General features: G+C 38.9%; 1 long non-coding RNA gene across 4 annotated transcripts in view; it reads right to left on the bottom strand.

Annotated features, from left to right (window-relative positions):
• LOC143441859 (uncharacterized) overlaps positions 1–10,743 on the bottom strand; it is a 68,182-nt gene extending 57,439 nt beyond the window's left edge. For all 4 annotated transcript variants that reach the window (XR_013109596.1, XR_013109598.1, XR_013109597.1 and 1 more), the window contains exons 1-2: positions 10,665–10,743; positions 8,315–8,495 (exon numbers count right to left, since the gene is read on the bottom strand). This is a non-coding gene — a long non-coding RNA (uncharacterized LOC143441859). The remainder of the gene's footprint in view (positions 1–8,314; positions 8,496–10,664) is intronic.
• Between the last annotated feature and the right edge of the window lie 4,107 nt (positions 10,744–14,850).

The raw sequence follows: 14,850 nt of genomic DNA on the forward strand, positions 1-14,850 counted from the left end.
TTGTGGTGGGAAGCAGAAGAGAACCAGTCCAATGTCAAGTGTCTGAGTGGCAAGAACTCAGAACAACTTGAATTAAGTCCAGAAAGACTTTTAGTCGGAATGGCATCATATTTTAGCTACAGATTTATTTTCCTAATTTAGTGATTGCTAGACAGTACTGTGTACTCTTGTCGGATCTTCACTTTGGGTGTTTATAGTTTCATGTATACAGAGGTTTCTACCAACCTTATTTATATAGATAAATAAAAACCATAGAAAAGAAAAAAGGGAAAAGTGAAATTCCCCTGTGTCTTTTTCCATCCGTATCTCTACCTGAATGTCTTCAAGCTGACTCAAATATCAGAAAGACTTGATTTGCTAAAATTTTCCTCCTAAGATCACAGGAGTTGTGTTTCCATCATTTAGCCAAAATCTCATCTCTAAAGTCTTTTCTTCAGCTCCTGGCCTCCTCATTCACAGGGTTATGGTCTACTTAAATGGCTCGTTTTGTGGTTTTGTTGTTACAGGCTAGGTCACAGCCTGCTCTTCCTGCCCTAACTTTAAAGCTCACATTCTTTCTCATTTCTGGTTTTATTTTTTTTTTATTTTTGTCTGGTTGATTAGTTGCTTGTTTTTTGTTTTTTTTTTGTTTTTTTTTTTTTGTTTTTTTTGTTTTTTTTTGTTTTTGTTTTTTTTTTTGTTTTTTGTATAGAAACCACCTTTAAAGAAAGTTATTTATCTTCAAATTTTTGAAATTTCACTAAACAATAATTTTTGGAGGTTATTGGGAGCTGTGCTATATTTCATTGCATAGGTAAGATCTAATTTTACCAACAGAAGCAGCAGCTAACTCAACCTCAATAGTAGGTGTATTGGAAACTATGACCCTCTATCTTGATTAAGAATGAGATTAGTTGATCCTCACAAATCACCTGTGAGATATACTCTATTATTATTTCTCTTACTTCACAGACTCAGAAATTAATGTTTCTATGGGGGTGTAGGTCAGTGACAGTGTGCTTGTGTTGTGTACAAGAGACCGTTAGTTCAATTCCTAGTACCGAAAAAAAATGAGAAAGAAAAAAAGAAAAGAAGGAAGGAAGGAAGGAAGGAAGGAAGGAAGGGAGGGAGGGAGGGAGGGAAGAAATGAGGGAGGGAGGGAAGGAAGAAAAGAGGGGATAGGAAGGAGGAGACTACAGGAAGGAAAGAGAAAGCAGACAGGAAGGAAAGAAAAATGAAGAAAGTAACCATCATCACCACCACCAACAACAAAACCTGAAGCTTGAAATTTGAATAATTCATCCAAGAAAAACCAACAGGAGGTTGCTACATTAAACACTGAAATTAGGTTTGTGTAGGCGTTCCTGAAGCAGAGTCTGGGGAAATGGTTCAGCTGAAAGGATGAGAGGATGTTTCAAACCTGAGGACTTGGATACACTCCCAGAACCCATATAAAAACCAATGCGTCTGTAATCCTAGCAAAGATAAGAGGCTTCCTGGAGTTCACTGAAATGCTGACCTAGCTGAACAGTAAGCTCCAGGTACAGTGAGAGATACTGTCTTAAAATATAATAATAAATAAACTCGGCTGTGATGGTGCTCACCTTTATTCCAAGCATTTGGGAGCCACAGACAATCACAACTCTATGAGTTCAAGATCAGCCTGGTCTACACAGTCAGTTCCAGGATAGCCAGGACAACACAGAGAAACTCTGTCTTGAAAAATACATACATAAATAATATATACATACATACATACATACATTCATAAATACATACATACATACATACATACATATTGTGGAAATGATTGGGGAAGTCACCTAACACTTATCTCTGACCTCCATACATACTTATGACTACACACACGCACAAACATACACACATATACCACATATAAATGGAAATCAGAAATTTAAACACTTAAAGAAGACAAAATCCTATCCTAAGAACACACAAAAGCACAAAAGAAACTAGGATTTCGCCTCTAACAAACAGCTTCTGAATCATGTAAATTCAAGGTATGTCTTTCATTTTACCCAGACATTAGAAATTTAGGGTAGAGTTTATTTTAGCTCATAATTCCAGATTACAAACCAATATGGCAGGAAAGTCAAGGCAACAGGAACCTGAAGGAGCTAGTTACATCTTCAGACAAGAGCAGAGAGAAAATGAATGCGTGTACTTAATCCAGGTTCTAGCCCACAAACTGATTTTACCATCTGCTAGGCTAGGTATTCTCAAATCATGTAGCATTAACCAAAACAGTCATCCAACAGACATGCCCCAAAGCTATCTAACCTAGGCAATTCCTGATTCTACATTGAATTAAGGTGACAGACAATGCATTATAGAATTGTTATGGGAAGGTCCTCAGAGAAGATCACTCAAAGTGTATAGCCAATTGAAATTCTTTATTTCAGCCAACAGGAACCACACCCAATTGTTCAGGGATTTGGGTATGGTCACAGTGTCTATAATACAGGGTTTTTAAGAGCAGAGACCTTGTCCAGGCATCCTGCTCTGCAGCTACTGAGGCTGGGTCATGGTGGCGGAAGTGTTTACACAGTTTGAAACAAGCATTTTTAAGAGAAGCAGTTTAAACATAAGCACTTAGCTTTAGTAAGTTCCACACAATGAACACTTTTAACAAAGAGCATCTTGACCTTGGGTTGCTAGAATTTAGTGGTATAGTTTTTAATAGGATTCTCCATCAAGAAAACCAGATTCAAGTTAAACCTGGAAAATGGCACAAATGTAAGATGGGGAAACCCATTACACAGCAGGTACCCTCATTAATCATTACTATTCTGATGGGCCTTTTAATCGTTACTCAATTTTGGGACCCAAATTTCCCTCCCACCTCAACCAGAAAGCAGCTTGAGCACAGGTTCACTCCATAGCCTTAGTCACACAGCGTAAACCATCTTTGTCTCAGCTTCTTCATCTGAAAAGATAGAAGTAATAGCACAACCTTCTTTCAAAACAGTAACAATAGCATGAAAAAAAAATCCAAAATTCTCTGTGACCATTGGGAAAAAAAAAAAAAAAAAGATAGACTTGATCAAAATTCAGGACATGTGGGTACCAAGAATGTGAAAACTTGACTTTAAAAAATAACATCTATGAAGATAGTTGTTACTTTGGTTTGTTTCCTGAACCTTCCTCCATCAGAGTCCAGTAGAGATTTGTCCCAGCAAAACCAAGAGGACAATTATCTGTGAGGAATTCATCACTGCCTACAAAGACCATGGCCATGGGGCTGGCTCATGGAAGCAAAAGGAACAGTGAAGGCAGCTCTCAGCACCGTGGATGAGTCTGCAGCGGGGTGCTTTCCAGAGTCCTCCGAAGGAGCATCATGGAGGGATGTATCTAGGAAATACTTGCTGTTGAGTATAGCCAGGTCTAGAGAAGTAACTGAGGAAGACTCATAAGAGAACCATGCTGCATAGGTAGGGACAAGGATCTGAATCATTTAAATAATCATTAACAAGGTGACCTTACCTGTATCCACAGGGTAAGGAGGTCTACATAAACTGAGCTCACATTATAACAAAAACAAGAAAACATTATTATGACTATGACATAAGTTCACCTGAAGCATGGGTTTTGCTAGCAGTTGCTAACTTGATGCTTTAGGTTGCAGCAGTTTTCTAGCAGTTTATGTTTTGACACATCCTTGATATTGCCTCGCAGGTCACTGTAAGCAGGAGGAATGTGTGCTTATGTCTTATGTTTTTCTTTTGAAAATACTGACATATTTTTCCATAAACCTAATTAAAGTTTGCATAAACCTGTGTCTACTTTCAGTTGCATCTTGAGAGGCTTATTTTTTTAAATGACCTAATCAACACAGAGATGATTATTTTGTTGAGCATTGCTTTCTAATCTTTAGAAATGCTTCTCATATGCATACTAGCAACAAATACAAACAAAATAAACTTAGTAAAAAGTTTCCTCATAAACGTAGTTCTGCTGAGGTAGGATGCCTTTTGTTCTAGTTAATCTCGCCATAAAATGAGTCTCTGGGGATGGAAAGATGGCTCAGCAGTTAAGATCATTGACTGCTCCTTCAGAGGTCTTGAGTTCCATTCCCAGCAACCATATGGTGGCTCAAAACCATCTGTAATGGGATCTGAAACCCCTTCTGGTGTGTCTGAAGACAGCTACAATGTCTCTATATGCATAAAATAAATAAATAAATCTAAAAAATGGATCTCTTTTATAACAAAAATTTTCAAAAAATTTAAGTAATCTGTGAACTGTTTATGAGGTTGTTCTAGAAAAAAACGGTGTCTGTTTTCAGGAAGAAATGACAGCACAAAACATGTAATTTAGAATATGACCTTGACAAGTAGTGTCTGACAGGTAAACTGGAGCAACTGCTGCATAGAAACACAGTGGCTATGTTATTTACTTTTTCCACTGATATGAGAAAAGAGTTTAAGGAGGAAGTCTTATTCTGCATACAGTCCTCCTAGGCTGGAAGTCCTGAGGCAGGATCTTGAGGCAAATTGATACACTCTACCCACAGTCAGGAAGTAGAGTCCAATGAAAGTTAAACATTCATCTACCTTTCTCTTTCTTATTCAGTCTGTAAGCCCAGCCCATAGAATGGCCCTCTCAAATGTAAGTTAGGTTTCTCCTCCTTGATGGACCCAATCAAGAAACTCTCACAGATATGAGCAAAGATTTGTCTCCAGAGTGATTCTTAGTCCTTATCAAGTTGATAATTGCAATCCTCACACAAGTATAACACTGAATATAAAACTGGCCTTTATAACGGACATTAAAAACCATATTGTGGATTATTATTAACAATCAGTGACCTGCTTAACAATCTCAGCATCAAACTGAAATTCAGTACTCTACCCTGGGACAAGCCAAGTGGAGTTTACCTCCTGAGGCTTGTTCTTGCACACCATGTTGTTTGAAAAACATTGTGCCAGCAGGTAAATGGGAGAAGGCAAAGTTTCAAGTTGGGATCCCAAACTTATGGTATGTAGAATCCTATACTTATCAGGAAATGATACTATCTGAACAGTGTCATCCATACCAGCTGCACAGAGCCAGAACTTTGCATATTCCAAGGCCAGGTATTCCTCTGACACTGGGGAGGGGGAATCAGGGAGGCACTTCACTGTCTAGCTCTGAAAACAAGTCGACAAGATGCATTTGTCTGAGAATGCCATCCTGATTTAGCATAGTTGGAAATTTTACCTGCTCTAAATCTCGAGGTTCAGAAAACAAGTGGAGTTTTAGAGGAAAGAAGTCAAAATATCTGCTCTAGGACAGGTCAGCTGTCATCCTGACATTAGCTCACCATGGGGAAAGCACAAAGAGTCTACTTTAAGAATCAAAATTCCTGCTATCTCTTTACTAGAGGAAAGCTAGCAACCAGAACATCTATCCTTCCTTTAACACTAGAGTGTTGATCTGACAGATTCTTTTTTATAAAGTAGAAAATTGACTGTCCCAAATACCTTCCCAACTGGGATGCTCTTTTTTCAAGGTAGTAATAGATTAATAGTCTACCTTCTGAGGAAATCTTTTCTAGTATATTTAGATTATCTTATGTAAAAGTGACCTAAATTAAAATTACCCAGTCCATTACTGATTTTCCTCTAAAATTACAGTTGTGTTATAATGTGAAAATTTTCATTGCTCTTCAACATGAGATTAAAATTACATAGTTATTAAAAAAGAACCTCAATTTATAATTTTTAAAAAGAAGTCTTGGGCTTCAAAGCATAATTACCTAGAGCTCATTAAAATGCAGGATTATTAACCCAAGAGCTGAAGTTTCATGTAATAGTGGATCTCTTATAAGAGTAATTATGAGAGTCATAAATATTAAGTATTAAAGTAACACTCCATATTTAAAGGGAAAGTGCTCAGCCTCATTTTCCAAACAATATAAAGAAGATCTTGTAGGCATGACTAGAATGTTAAAAAGCTATGCATATCTGGCTTCCTTGTTCAAATAAGACATAATATTCCTCAAGCTCTGTGATGACAAGCTCAGAGGATGAAATATATTAATTAATAAGAAGACTGTGTAATCATGCTTTAACTGCTATTTTCCTAAACTATCCTGAGAGAAAAGGAAGTATAAGTAACATACTTAGTATGATAAGGGTTGCATAATAAAAATGAGGAAATGTCAACAAGGATATAGACTTATGTAGTGTGAGCTATAATCTCTGATTAGTAGATTTAAGGATGATGCTAGATCCACCTTTTAGGTAATTTTCAGTACTTTGCCATCTTTTCCTAATAATTATATTTTTAAATAATAAATGCTTTTAAAAAGAATACTTTGAGAATTTCATACAATGTATTTTGATCATATTTACCTCGACATCTTCCCTTTAACTCCTAGATCCACCTATCTATCTATCCCCACAAACTCCTCTTTGCTTCTTTTTGAATTCAACAACCCATTGCCTCTGGTTTTTACTGTAGACTCCTGGGTGTGAAGCCAGTGAGTCTACACCAGGGACCATACACTTAAAGAAAACTGACCCTCCCTTTTCCAGAAGCTATCACCTGTGCATAGCTCCTCAGGTAGGGGTGGAGGCTCAAGAGCTCGAATGTTTGCTGGCTTAATTTTGTGCAGGCAACCACAGCCACTGTGAACTCATGAGTGTAGTACTCCCATCATAGCCAGAAGACATGTTTATTTCAGTGTGCCCCCAATTCTGGCTCTGGCACTCTTTCCATTCTTCTTCTGTGATGCACCCTGAGCCTTAGGGAGCTGGCAGGATATAGATCCTGTTTGTAGCTAAGCACTACACTGTCATTTACCAGTTGTGAGTTTCTGCATTAATCACCATCCACTGCACCAAGAAATTTCTCTGATGAGGCCAGAAAGCTGCACAAACCTCTGGGTATAGACTTGTGACTTTAGAGTGTATTTAGCAGCAACAGGTTCACCTCCAAGGCTAGTGGGCTCCCATCCATGGCTTCTTAGCCACATTTTCGCTTCCAGGAATGGGTTTCCTTCTGCAGAATGGGTGTTAAATCCAATCAGAAGGCAGTTGGTTTCCGCCATAACATTTGTTCCCCTATTGCCCCATTAGTATGTTTTGCCACATCACTCATTAATGAATTTTACAGAGTTCACAGCTCAGTTTGGTTTTTCTCCTTTACAGCCTCTTTAGCACTTTGCAGGACTGTAAAATCTAGCCAACAGGGAAGACATTTCCTTGTCAGAACCAACTTGATTTCTCCATGTCTATGACCAATGTGTGGTATGTTGAGCAATAGTAACTTACTTTCAAGTTCCGGTGAGCAACCAAGAGCAACAGCAATAGCCTGTACTGTTTGGGGGGTCTTTAGGACACCCTTGAATGCAACTCAAGGAGATGTGTCGCACATCTGGCTCTGGGCTTTTTATTGTGTAACCTATGACTTCTGAAATGAACAAAATAACCATATAGGTGACTCCAATTAGTATATATTAATAGGTGTTAATATATTAATTATATGTTATACATTAATGTATATATGTGTGTATATATGTGAATGTATATGTATAAAGCTTAGAAAATCACAGATGTACATGTAGATTTTAAAACTATCTCAGTGTTAGCTATCACTCTGCAAATCTCCTCTGAATCCTATGCTCCCATACCTCTTTAACCTCTCTTCCAATTGTCTCCTTTCCCCCTTTACCTGTGTTGTATTAAGTACTCTTCCTAGGAGACATTTCTCTACCACCCAACCTTCAACGATGGCTGGCTAGTTTTCTGGATTTGTGGACACACAAATCTAAAGACTCAACACTAGATCCACATAAGTAAGAACATAAAACGTTTGCCTTTCTGGGTCTTTAGACATCAAGTTTCATTACAGCAACAGAAAAGTAACCAATACACTAGGTCAACAAATGCTCTTCCAGGAGTGAAGGCTCTCTTCCTTTCTGAGTTATCATAAGTGAATAAGACCAAGGGCTTGCCTTTGTTTCCAGAGTCCTTCACCCCATCTTCCATCAGGAGATAACCAATCTTAATTAATGCCCTAGTTGTCCCTTCCTGCTTTCTGCTTGTACAAGCTCAAGATGAGACTTGTGTTCTCTTTTATCTTTGTTCAGCATGCCATCTCTCCCTGTGTTATGATACTTCCCATCTCCTGGGAGTTTTCCTATTCTGTCCTGTGACATTGTTATTTTAAGCATAAACTACATATTTCATCATTCAATGAACAAATGAACAGTCAAAAGTCTTTTCTCTTATTTTTAGATATTTGCATGAAAGAGATAGATCATAAATCACGTTTGGTGTGACATCTTAAGACTGAAAAATTAAGAAGAAAAACAATTTTAAAAACTCACTTGAAAATCAGCATAATAGGGTTGGAAGGAAGGCTGAGCAGGTAAGAGTGTACACTGACAGTTGGGTGCACTGATGGACTCCTTTAATTCCAGCAAGAGTGAGGCAGGACAATGCGTTTGAGTCCATCCTGGTCTACATAATGAAGTACAGGACATGCAGAGCTACATAGTGAAACCCTACCTTAAAAAACAAAAACAACAAATCAAAACAAAAAACAGTGGACCTGGGTGTGTATCAGAGCACTCATAAAACATAGAGACTGGACTGTTAAACATAAAGGTATAAGAGAGACAGCAGGGTTAAATAATCAAATGATTAAATTAAATATAAAGGAAATCATGTGGTTCTAAGTATGGACTTAGTTTAACAACAAACTGAAGCAATAACAGGAATATTTGCTGACCCACCCAGCAATCTGCAGATCTGTAATAACGAGTAACTGAATCGTTAGGACAGATCCGTGTTCCTCAAATGAAAATTACTAAAAGGTATTTTCAAACAGACCCTTAAAATGTTATTGATATCATTTAACTTTGGTTTGCTCAGAAATTTCTGGAAAAAAATCAGAAAGTTTGGTGCTTTAATTCTAATGCACTCTTTACTCCTTTGAATATAGCTAATCAATAATTTTCTTTAAGCTTTGAATTTTTTCATAATAAAGAGTAGAGAATAAAATAAAAATAATAACCAGAGAAAAGAAAATGCCAAGGTACATATTCTCTTAGCTTATGATTTTGAAATTTCTAGATTAAATTTTAAACCCTTGAGGTCCAAGTTCAATTTATAGTCAACAAAATAAGATTTCCTGCTTCCATCAAAAAGGGAAAGTCCCAGATTCTTATGCGCCTTAATCATGTCTCAGTAAACTGCTTTTGACAACTTAAGAGTAAAGAAACCAGAGCCAGGTGTATTGGATTTCTTTTTCAAAACATATTGGTTAGAAAATAAGGTGGGAAAGGCTTGGCACAGAAATCTCTGGCTTTTCCAAAGCCTAAAATATTTAGGACAAATAATTCTGGAATTAAAAAAAAATTTAAATTATTTTCCAGGCTCCAAATATGGTGAAAAAAGTTACTGGTGTTAACTTTGCTGAAGTGACCAATTGCTAACTACAAGTCAGAAAAGAATTTCTAAAATAGAACCAGAAGAATAAGGTATTGAAACATGCAGTGTATTTCTACTGACTAATGTTTGCTTGGCTGTAACACACAAAAAAACATCAAGCTCATAAACGCAAATTTGGGCAGAACAGCAGCACAAAATTATGTTTTACACATTATTTGTAGACGGTAATGTTGGAAACCAGTAACATCCTAAGAGGGCATCTCTCAAGAAAGCCAAGTTCAGTCACATTCACTGGAGAACCCAAAGCAAAAGATGCTAGTACTTATAGAGTTGGGACCCACACCATGTGGGCTGAACTGCTGCTGAGGCACAACTGGCTCCATGGTTATCATAATCTCCAGCTGGACTGAAGCTAAGGAGCATGGTCTACAAATCCTCAGTTTGTCATAACAGATACTAAAATAAGATGATGTTTTATATTTGTTCATTTTCACCATCAGACTGTTAAATAATCCAGACACTGAAAAAAAAATCTCATTTGGGGAGGATGTGGAGAAAGAGTGTTTCCTTATATAACTTTCTTATTGTAACTTCAAGAAAATATTTTGACGAAATGCAATAAAAGATTTCACTCTTTTTTATAAAAATTTATGTTAAAATAATCATATGTAGATATGAATATTTACTAAAAATGTAAAATATGAGAAAACTAGAAAGCTAATAATAAAGAATTGGATGCATATGCTGTGAAGCATGCCGTTAAAAGCAATGTTGCAAAATAGGTGATAAAAAGAGAAAACATAATTGCTGTGTTAATGAGAGAAAGCTCAAACACTATGCCAAGTAATAACCATATCAAAATGTGTGTGGGCAAAAGAACCTTCTCGTGCCCCTGTTCCCACCCTTCTGTAGAGCTGAAGAACTAAGCCTTGTGGTGTCTCTCCGAACCAGTGTCCCTCTGCTCTCAGCCAGCCTCATAGCTTTCAACAGAGAGACCAGACCTTTTGGGTGCAGACTCCATTTTAGGTAATCTGACCCTCAAATAAACTAACAGGCTGATACCTAACACCAATTTGCAGGTTTTTCCCCAACAAATTTACACCTGGAGGTTATAAGCCTGCGCTGAAACTTTACTTCCTAACAACTACCAATCAGGAAGAAAACAGAAGTTAAGTTTATAATTTGGCTCCAAACATCAGCCAATTATGTTAAAGGCCACAGTAGCCCTGCCCATACCCCCACAGTAGAGGCTTACCAGGCTAGAAACACTCACCCCTCACTTACCATTTCCTATAATTCCTTATCCAGATGAGTGTTTAGGACTTTTCTCTATCAAAACCCTCCTGTGGGTCAGCAGTGAGTTAAGCCCAAGCTTGAGCTTGTGAATAAATACCTTTTAGTGATTGCATCAGATTGACTCCTGATTGGTCTTTTGGAGTTCACAAAGGTTTCATGGCACAATACAACACAGCATTTAAGCTAAAGATTCTTCAATGAGTATTTCTACCCAATATACATGATATGTATGTGCATTTCTGTACACACATGTAGCCAAACTTTGAATTGAATAGAAAGAGAAACCTTCTCAAACTACACAAATCCAAAACTAGCTCCTAAGGTACCGATGCTACAAATGACACTTCTTCAACACTTTAAGTCTACGTGCATGGCAACTCCCTACTCCCAAATATTCAGGATGTAGAGCCATCTCTAATTCCAGCATAATTTCTATATCCCATGTCCCACCCATTGTCGACTTTCCCAGGTCCTATATAGTTACCCATAGTGATACCACCCCGGATTTAACATTGCTCCCCTGACTTATGGCTTATGTCCCCTGTGTTTTGAATATCTCCTACATTGTCTATTCTCAAAACGGCAAACAGAATAACCACCATAAAGAAGCCAGAACATAGTACTACTATTCAATTCACAACCATCTGATGACTCTCCATCTCCCTGTAATTGAAAGCCAAGCCATGCTAGAAAATGTCACCTGAGCACACTATTTAGAATGCAATCACCCTTCCTCTGTATCCCCTCTGCTGTGCTTTCTGACATTCACAGCATTTATTACACTCAAAGATAGTCTATGATGTACTTGTTTATTGACTGATCCCTGCTCTCATCCCAGGTAGAACATAAGCTCCACAAAATAAGGATTTTCTTCCTGTTTACATAACTGTTACATTTTTAGTACCTAAAATACCACCTGGTATACAGGGCGCAGACTCCCTGAATGAAAGATGAACATGCATATGGCAGTCACAGTGATTGCCCCTGCATTATGGAAATTGAGATCATTTTTGTTTCCTGAAAATACTTTATTCCTTACAACAACTTTAGGTTCATGGCAAACCTTTGTAAGCCCTCTATTCCCACAGATTCACCAGCTTGTCTATTGTCACCATTCAGGGCATCAGAAGAGATATTAATCACAATTGATAAAAACAATGATGACAGCCTTTGCCTGGAGGCTAACATTGACACCAGTACTCCTTCCTGATGCCTGTCCTATGTTTCATGATGTAAAATGACATGAATTGTGTCATTCAGGGTGGCCTCACCACCTAGGAACTTTTCTCTACTCACCGTATCTTGCTTCCCTTTGACTTCTGACAACCAAGACATTTTAACTTTTCCCAAAGTTTTGATTTCTTTGAAGTGTCTTCTATCTCCCTATGTGACACACAAGGACTCACAATGTACTCCTTTCTGATTGGCTCTTTTTACTTGTTCTATATATTTCAGACTCCTCTGCTGGTTTCTGTGGATTTGTGGTACCTTCCTTTTTATCTCTGAATAATTTTATATTCTTCCCAAAATGTTTCTAATTAATTTTTAAAGCAAGGAAATGGGAACTTGAGGAAAGGACACCTCAGTGGTTAAGAACTGTGTAGCTTTTGAAAAGAACCTAGGCTCAGTGCCCAGAGCCCATGTTAGGTGGCTCACGATGACCAAAAGCTGCAGTTTCAGAGGATCTAATATGCTTCTTTGGAGTCTACAAGAACCTGTACTAAAACAAGCATATTCCACTACACAAACATGTACATGTGCCGTGGGAAAAAAATGTTAAAAGATTCTATCATCCCTGTTGTGCCCCAGATTATTTTCCCAGAGAAGGACATTTTTATTGAATTCAAGTCTGGGCACTTATAAGTGTACAATGATGTTAATATTGTGAGGACTCATTGTGTCAATTTATTTGGAATGAGCATCAATAATCCAGTTCCTGAATTAAATGAGATTCATTTTAGTTTTGTATGAAGCCAGAATGAGTGAAGCTTCTTTTGTTTCTTGTTGGGTGTTGCTGAAAGACCCCCACTGTTCCGAGCCCCTCCATGTCCCCTTCGCCCGCGAAAAAGACATGTGAGGCAGTGTTCGGGTGGTTACTACAGCGAGGCTTTACTTGTTGTATAAGCAGAAGCGGAAAGACCGAAAGACCAGAAAAGGCACTGCTTATATACAGCCTAGAGTGACATGTTCACTTCTGATTGGCTGTTCACTCATTACCCATAATATGCCCCGGGATGGGCAGTGACTTTGGCGTGCTTTTTGCCTTTTGCACCTGCGCAGTCAGTTGTTTACTAGTGGGAGGACAGGATGCCCGCACCATCTTGTAATGGCAAATGCTGACACGCTCACTGTGGCTCCCAACATCTCCCCCTATCTATATATTTAAGATGGAACAGCCTATTGCCTATCAAGCACGGAACCAACTCAGTGAGGGAAAGCAGAGGCCTGATCCGCTGTGCAAAATGAGATATTGTAATGGGTTTACTTCCCATACCCATCTCAATGCCTTTTGACAGGGAAAGGGAACCTCCACCCTGGGGCGTCACCAGGGGAGGTTTCTTGGCATCAAACCTTTGTGCAATCAGGCATACTTTCGAGAAATCTATCCACACTCGTGGAACATTCCCTGTCAAGTACCCACTCTCAACACCTCTAAATATTCAGGTACCACAGTTATTCAGGCAAGGGCTGGCTAGACTTAGACCTCTCATCGACCCAGTGCAATGGGCTGAACCATTGGGGTGCATCGACTGAGGGTCTCAGTCATCAGATACTTTCTTAGCATAGATAGCCAAATTTCAGGGGGAGATGCTTGCTCAAGGCTACGAGTGCTTGGGTGATAGCGACCTTGTCATGTTTTTGTTGGGCTCTGAGCTTTCAGACCAACCATCATGAACACTAATCCACAACATAGGGCTGCACCAAACAGGCCTATCCCCACCCTTTAAGAAAGAAGGAAAAGGCAGAGGTAAGCCAAGAAGTAAAATCGCCAGGGGTAACAGGGTCCACTCGTGTTCCATTAAGGCTCGAAATCTGGATCTGCAATTGCTGCTGCACCTGGTCCAACTCCCCAGTCCAATTCCCTTTTACATAAGCAGAAAGATTATGGCTTTGAATAAATGTATCATTCACAAATCTCAGAGGTGTAATATCTAGATGTGGGGTTGCTGACACGCAGCTCATTTGAACCACATCCATGAGCTTCTCCACATGGGCTTGGAGCAAATCAACTCTGATTGACCAACAGAATGTCTGATGTCAGGTAAGCATCCACTTTCTGTAGAGTGGTCAAAGCCTCAGAGGTCTTTTCTGAAATTTGATTAACAAAAGTAGCTGCTGTAACTTTATTAACCATGCCTGTGCCGGCTGTCACAGCTGCAGCTGCAGAGATGGTAATAGCAGTGAATGGCTGCAGTTATATCAAAATCTCTCTTCTGTCGAAATAAAGTCAAGGTCCCAGACGTCTGAACGTGGATAGGGATCCAATGTGGTATACTGGCTATTAGGGCCTGCTTATAGACAAGAGCAGACCAGCACTGGGACATAAAGCAAGTTACATTGGTATAAGTTAGCAGAAGCGGCGCATTTTAAGAAGGCAAGGGCATAGGTTTTGGAAAAGCAGATAGGATAGCCATCTAAATTCACTATATATACTAGAAACCCGATTTAGGAGAGTCCAAATGAGAACTGAGAGCGTCTGCAGATGAATCCTTCGGGGGGTCATTTTCAGGAACCGCAAGTCGCCGAGTCAGTCGCTCTGGCAGCCAAAATGGGTTGTCTTCTTCCTGTGGAAAAACACAAACCACTCCCCTGGATCTTATTAAAATAGGATCCAGGCCTTTCCATTAACCAGTGAAAACATCTTTCCATTTTATCATTTCTTTTGGCCTAGTTGGTTCTAGGCAATGGCGATCAGCCGCAGTGTTGCCCTGACTGCCCAAATTCAAAAAGTTGAGTGTAAAAAGTGCCAGAGAAACAGTAGCTCGTGGCACCGTGGGCAGAGCTTCCTCAACTTCTCCTTTTTGTTTTATCAAATAAGTTTTAAGGGTACGATGAGCATGCTCAATGATACCCTGTCCCTGAGGGTTGTAAGGAAGACCCGTCAGGTGTGTCACCTCCATTTGGCGACAAAATTGTTGAAATTTTTGAGAAGTGTAGGCTGGTCCATTGTCAG

Source organism: Arvicanthis niloticus, chromosome 4 (genome assembly GCF_011762505.2).
Source record: "Arvicanthis niloticus isolate mArvNil1 chromosome 4, mArvNil1.pat.X, whole genome shotgun sequence".
Lineage (NCBI taxonomy): Eukaryota > Metazoa > Chordata > Mammalia > Rodentia > Muridae > Arvicanthis > Arvicanthis niloticus.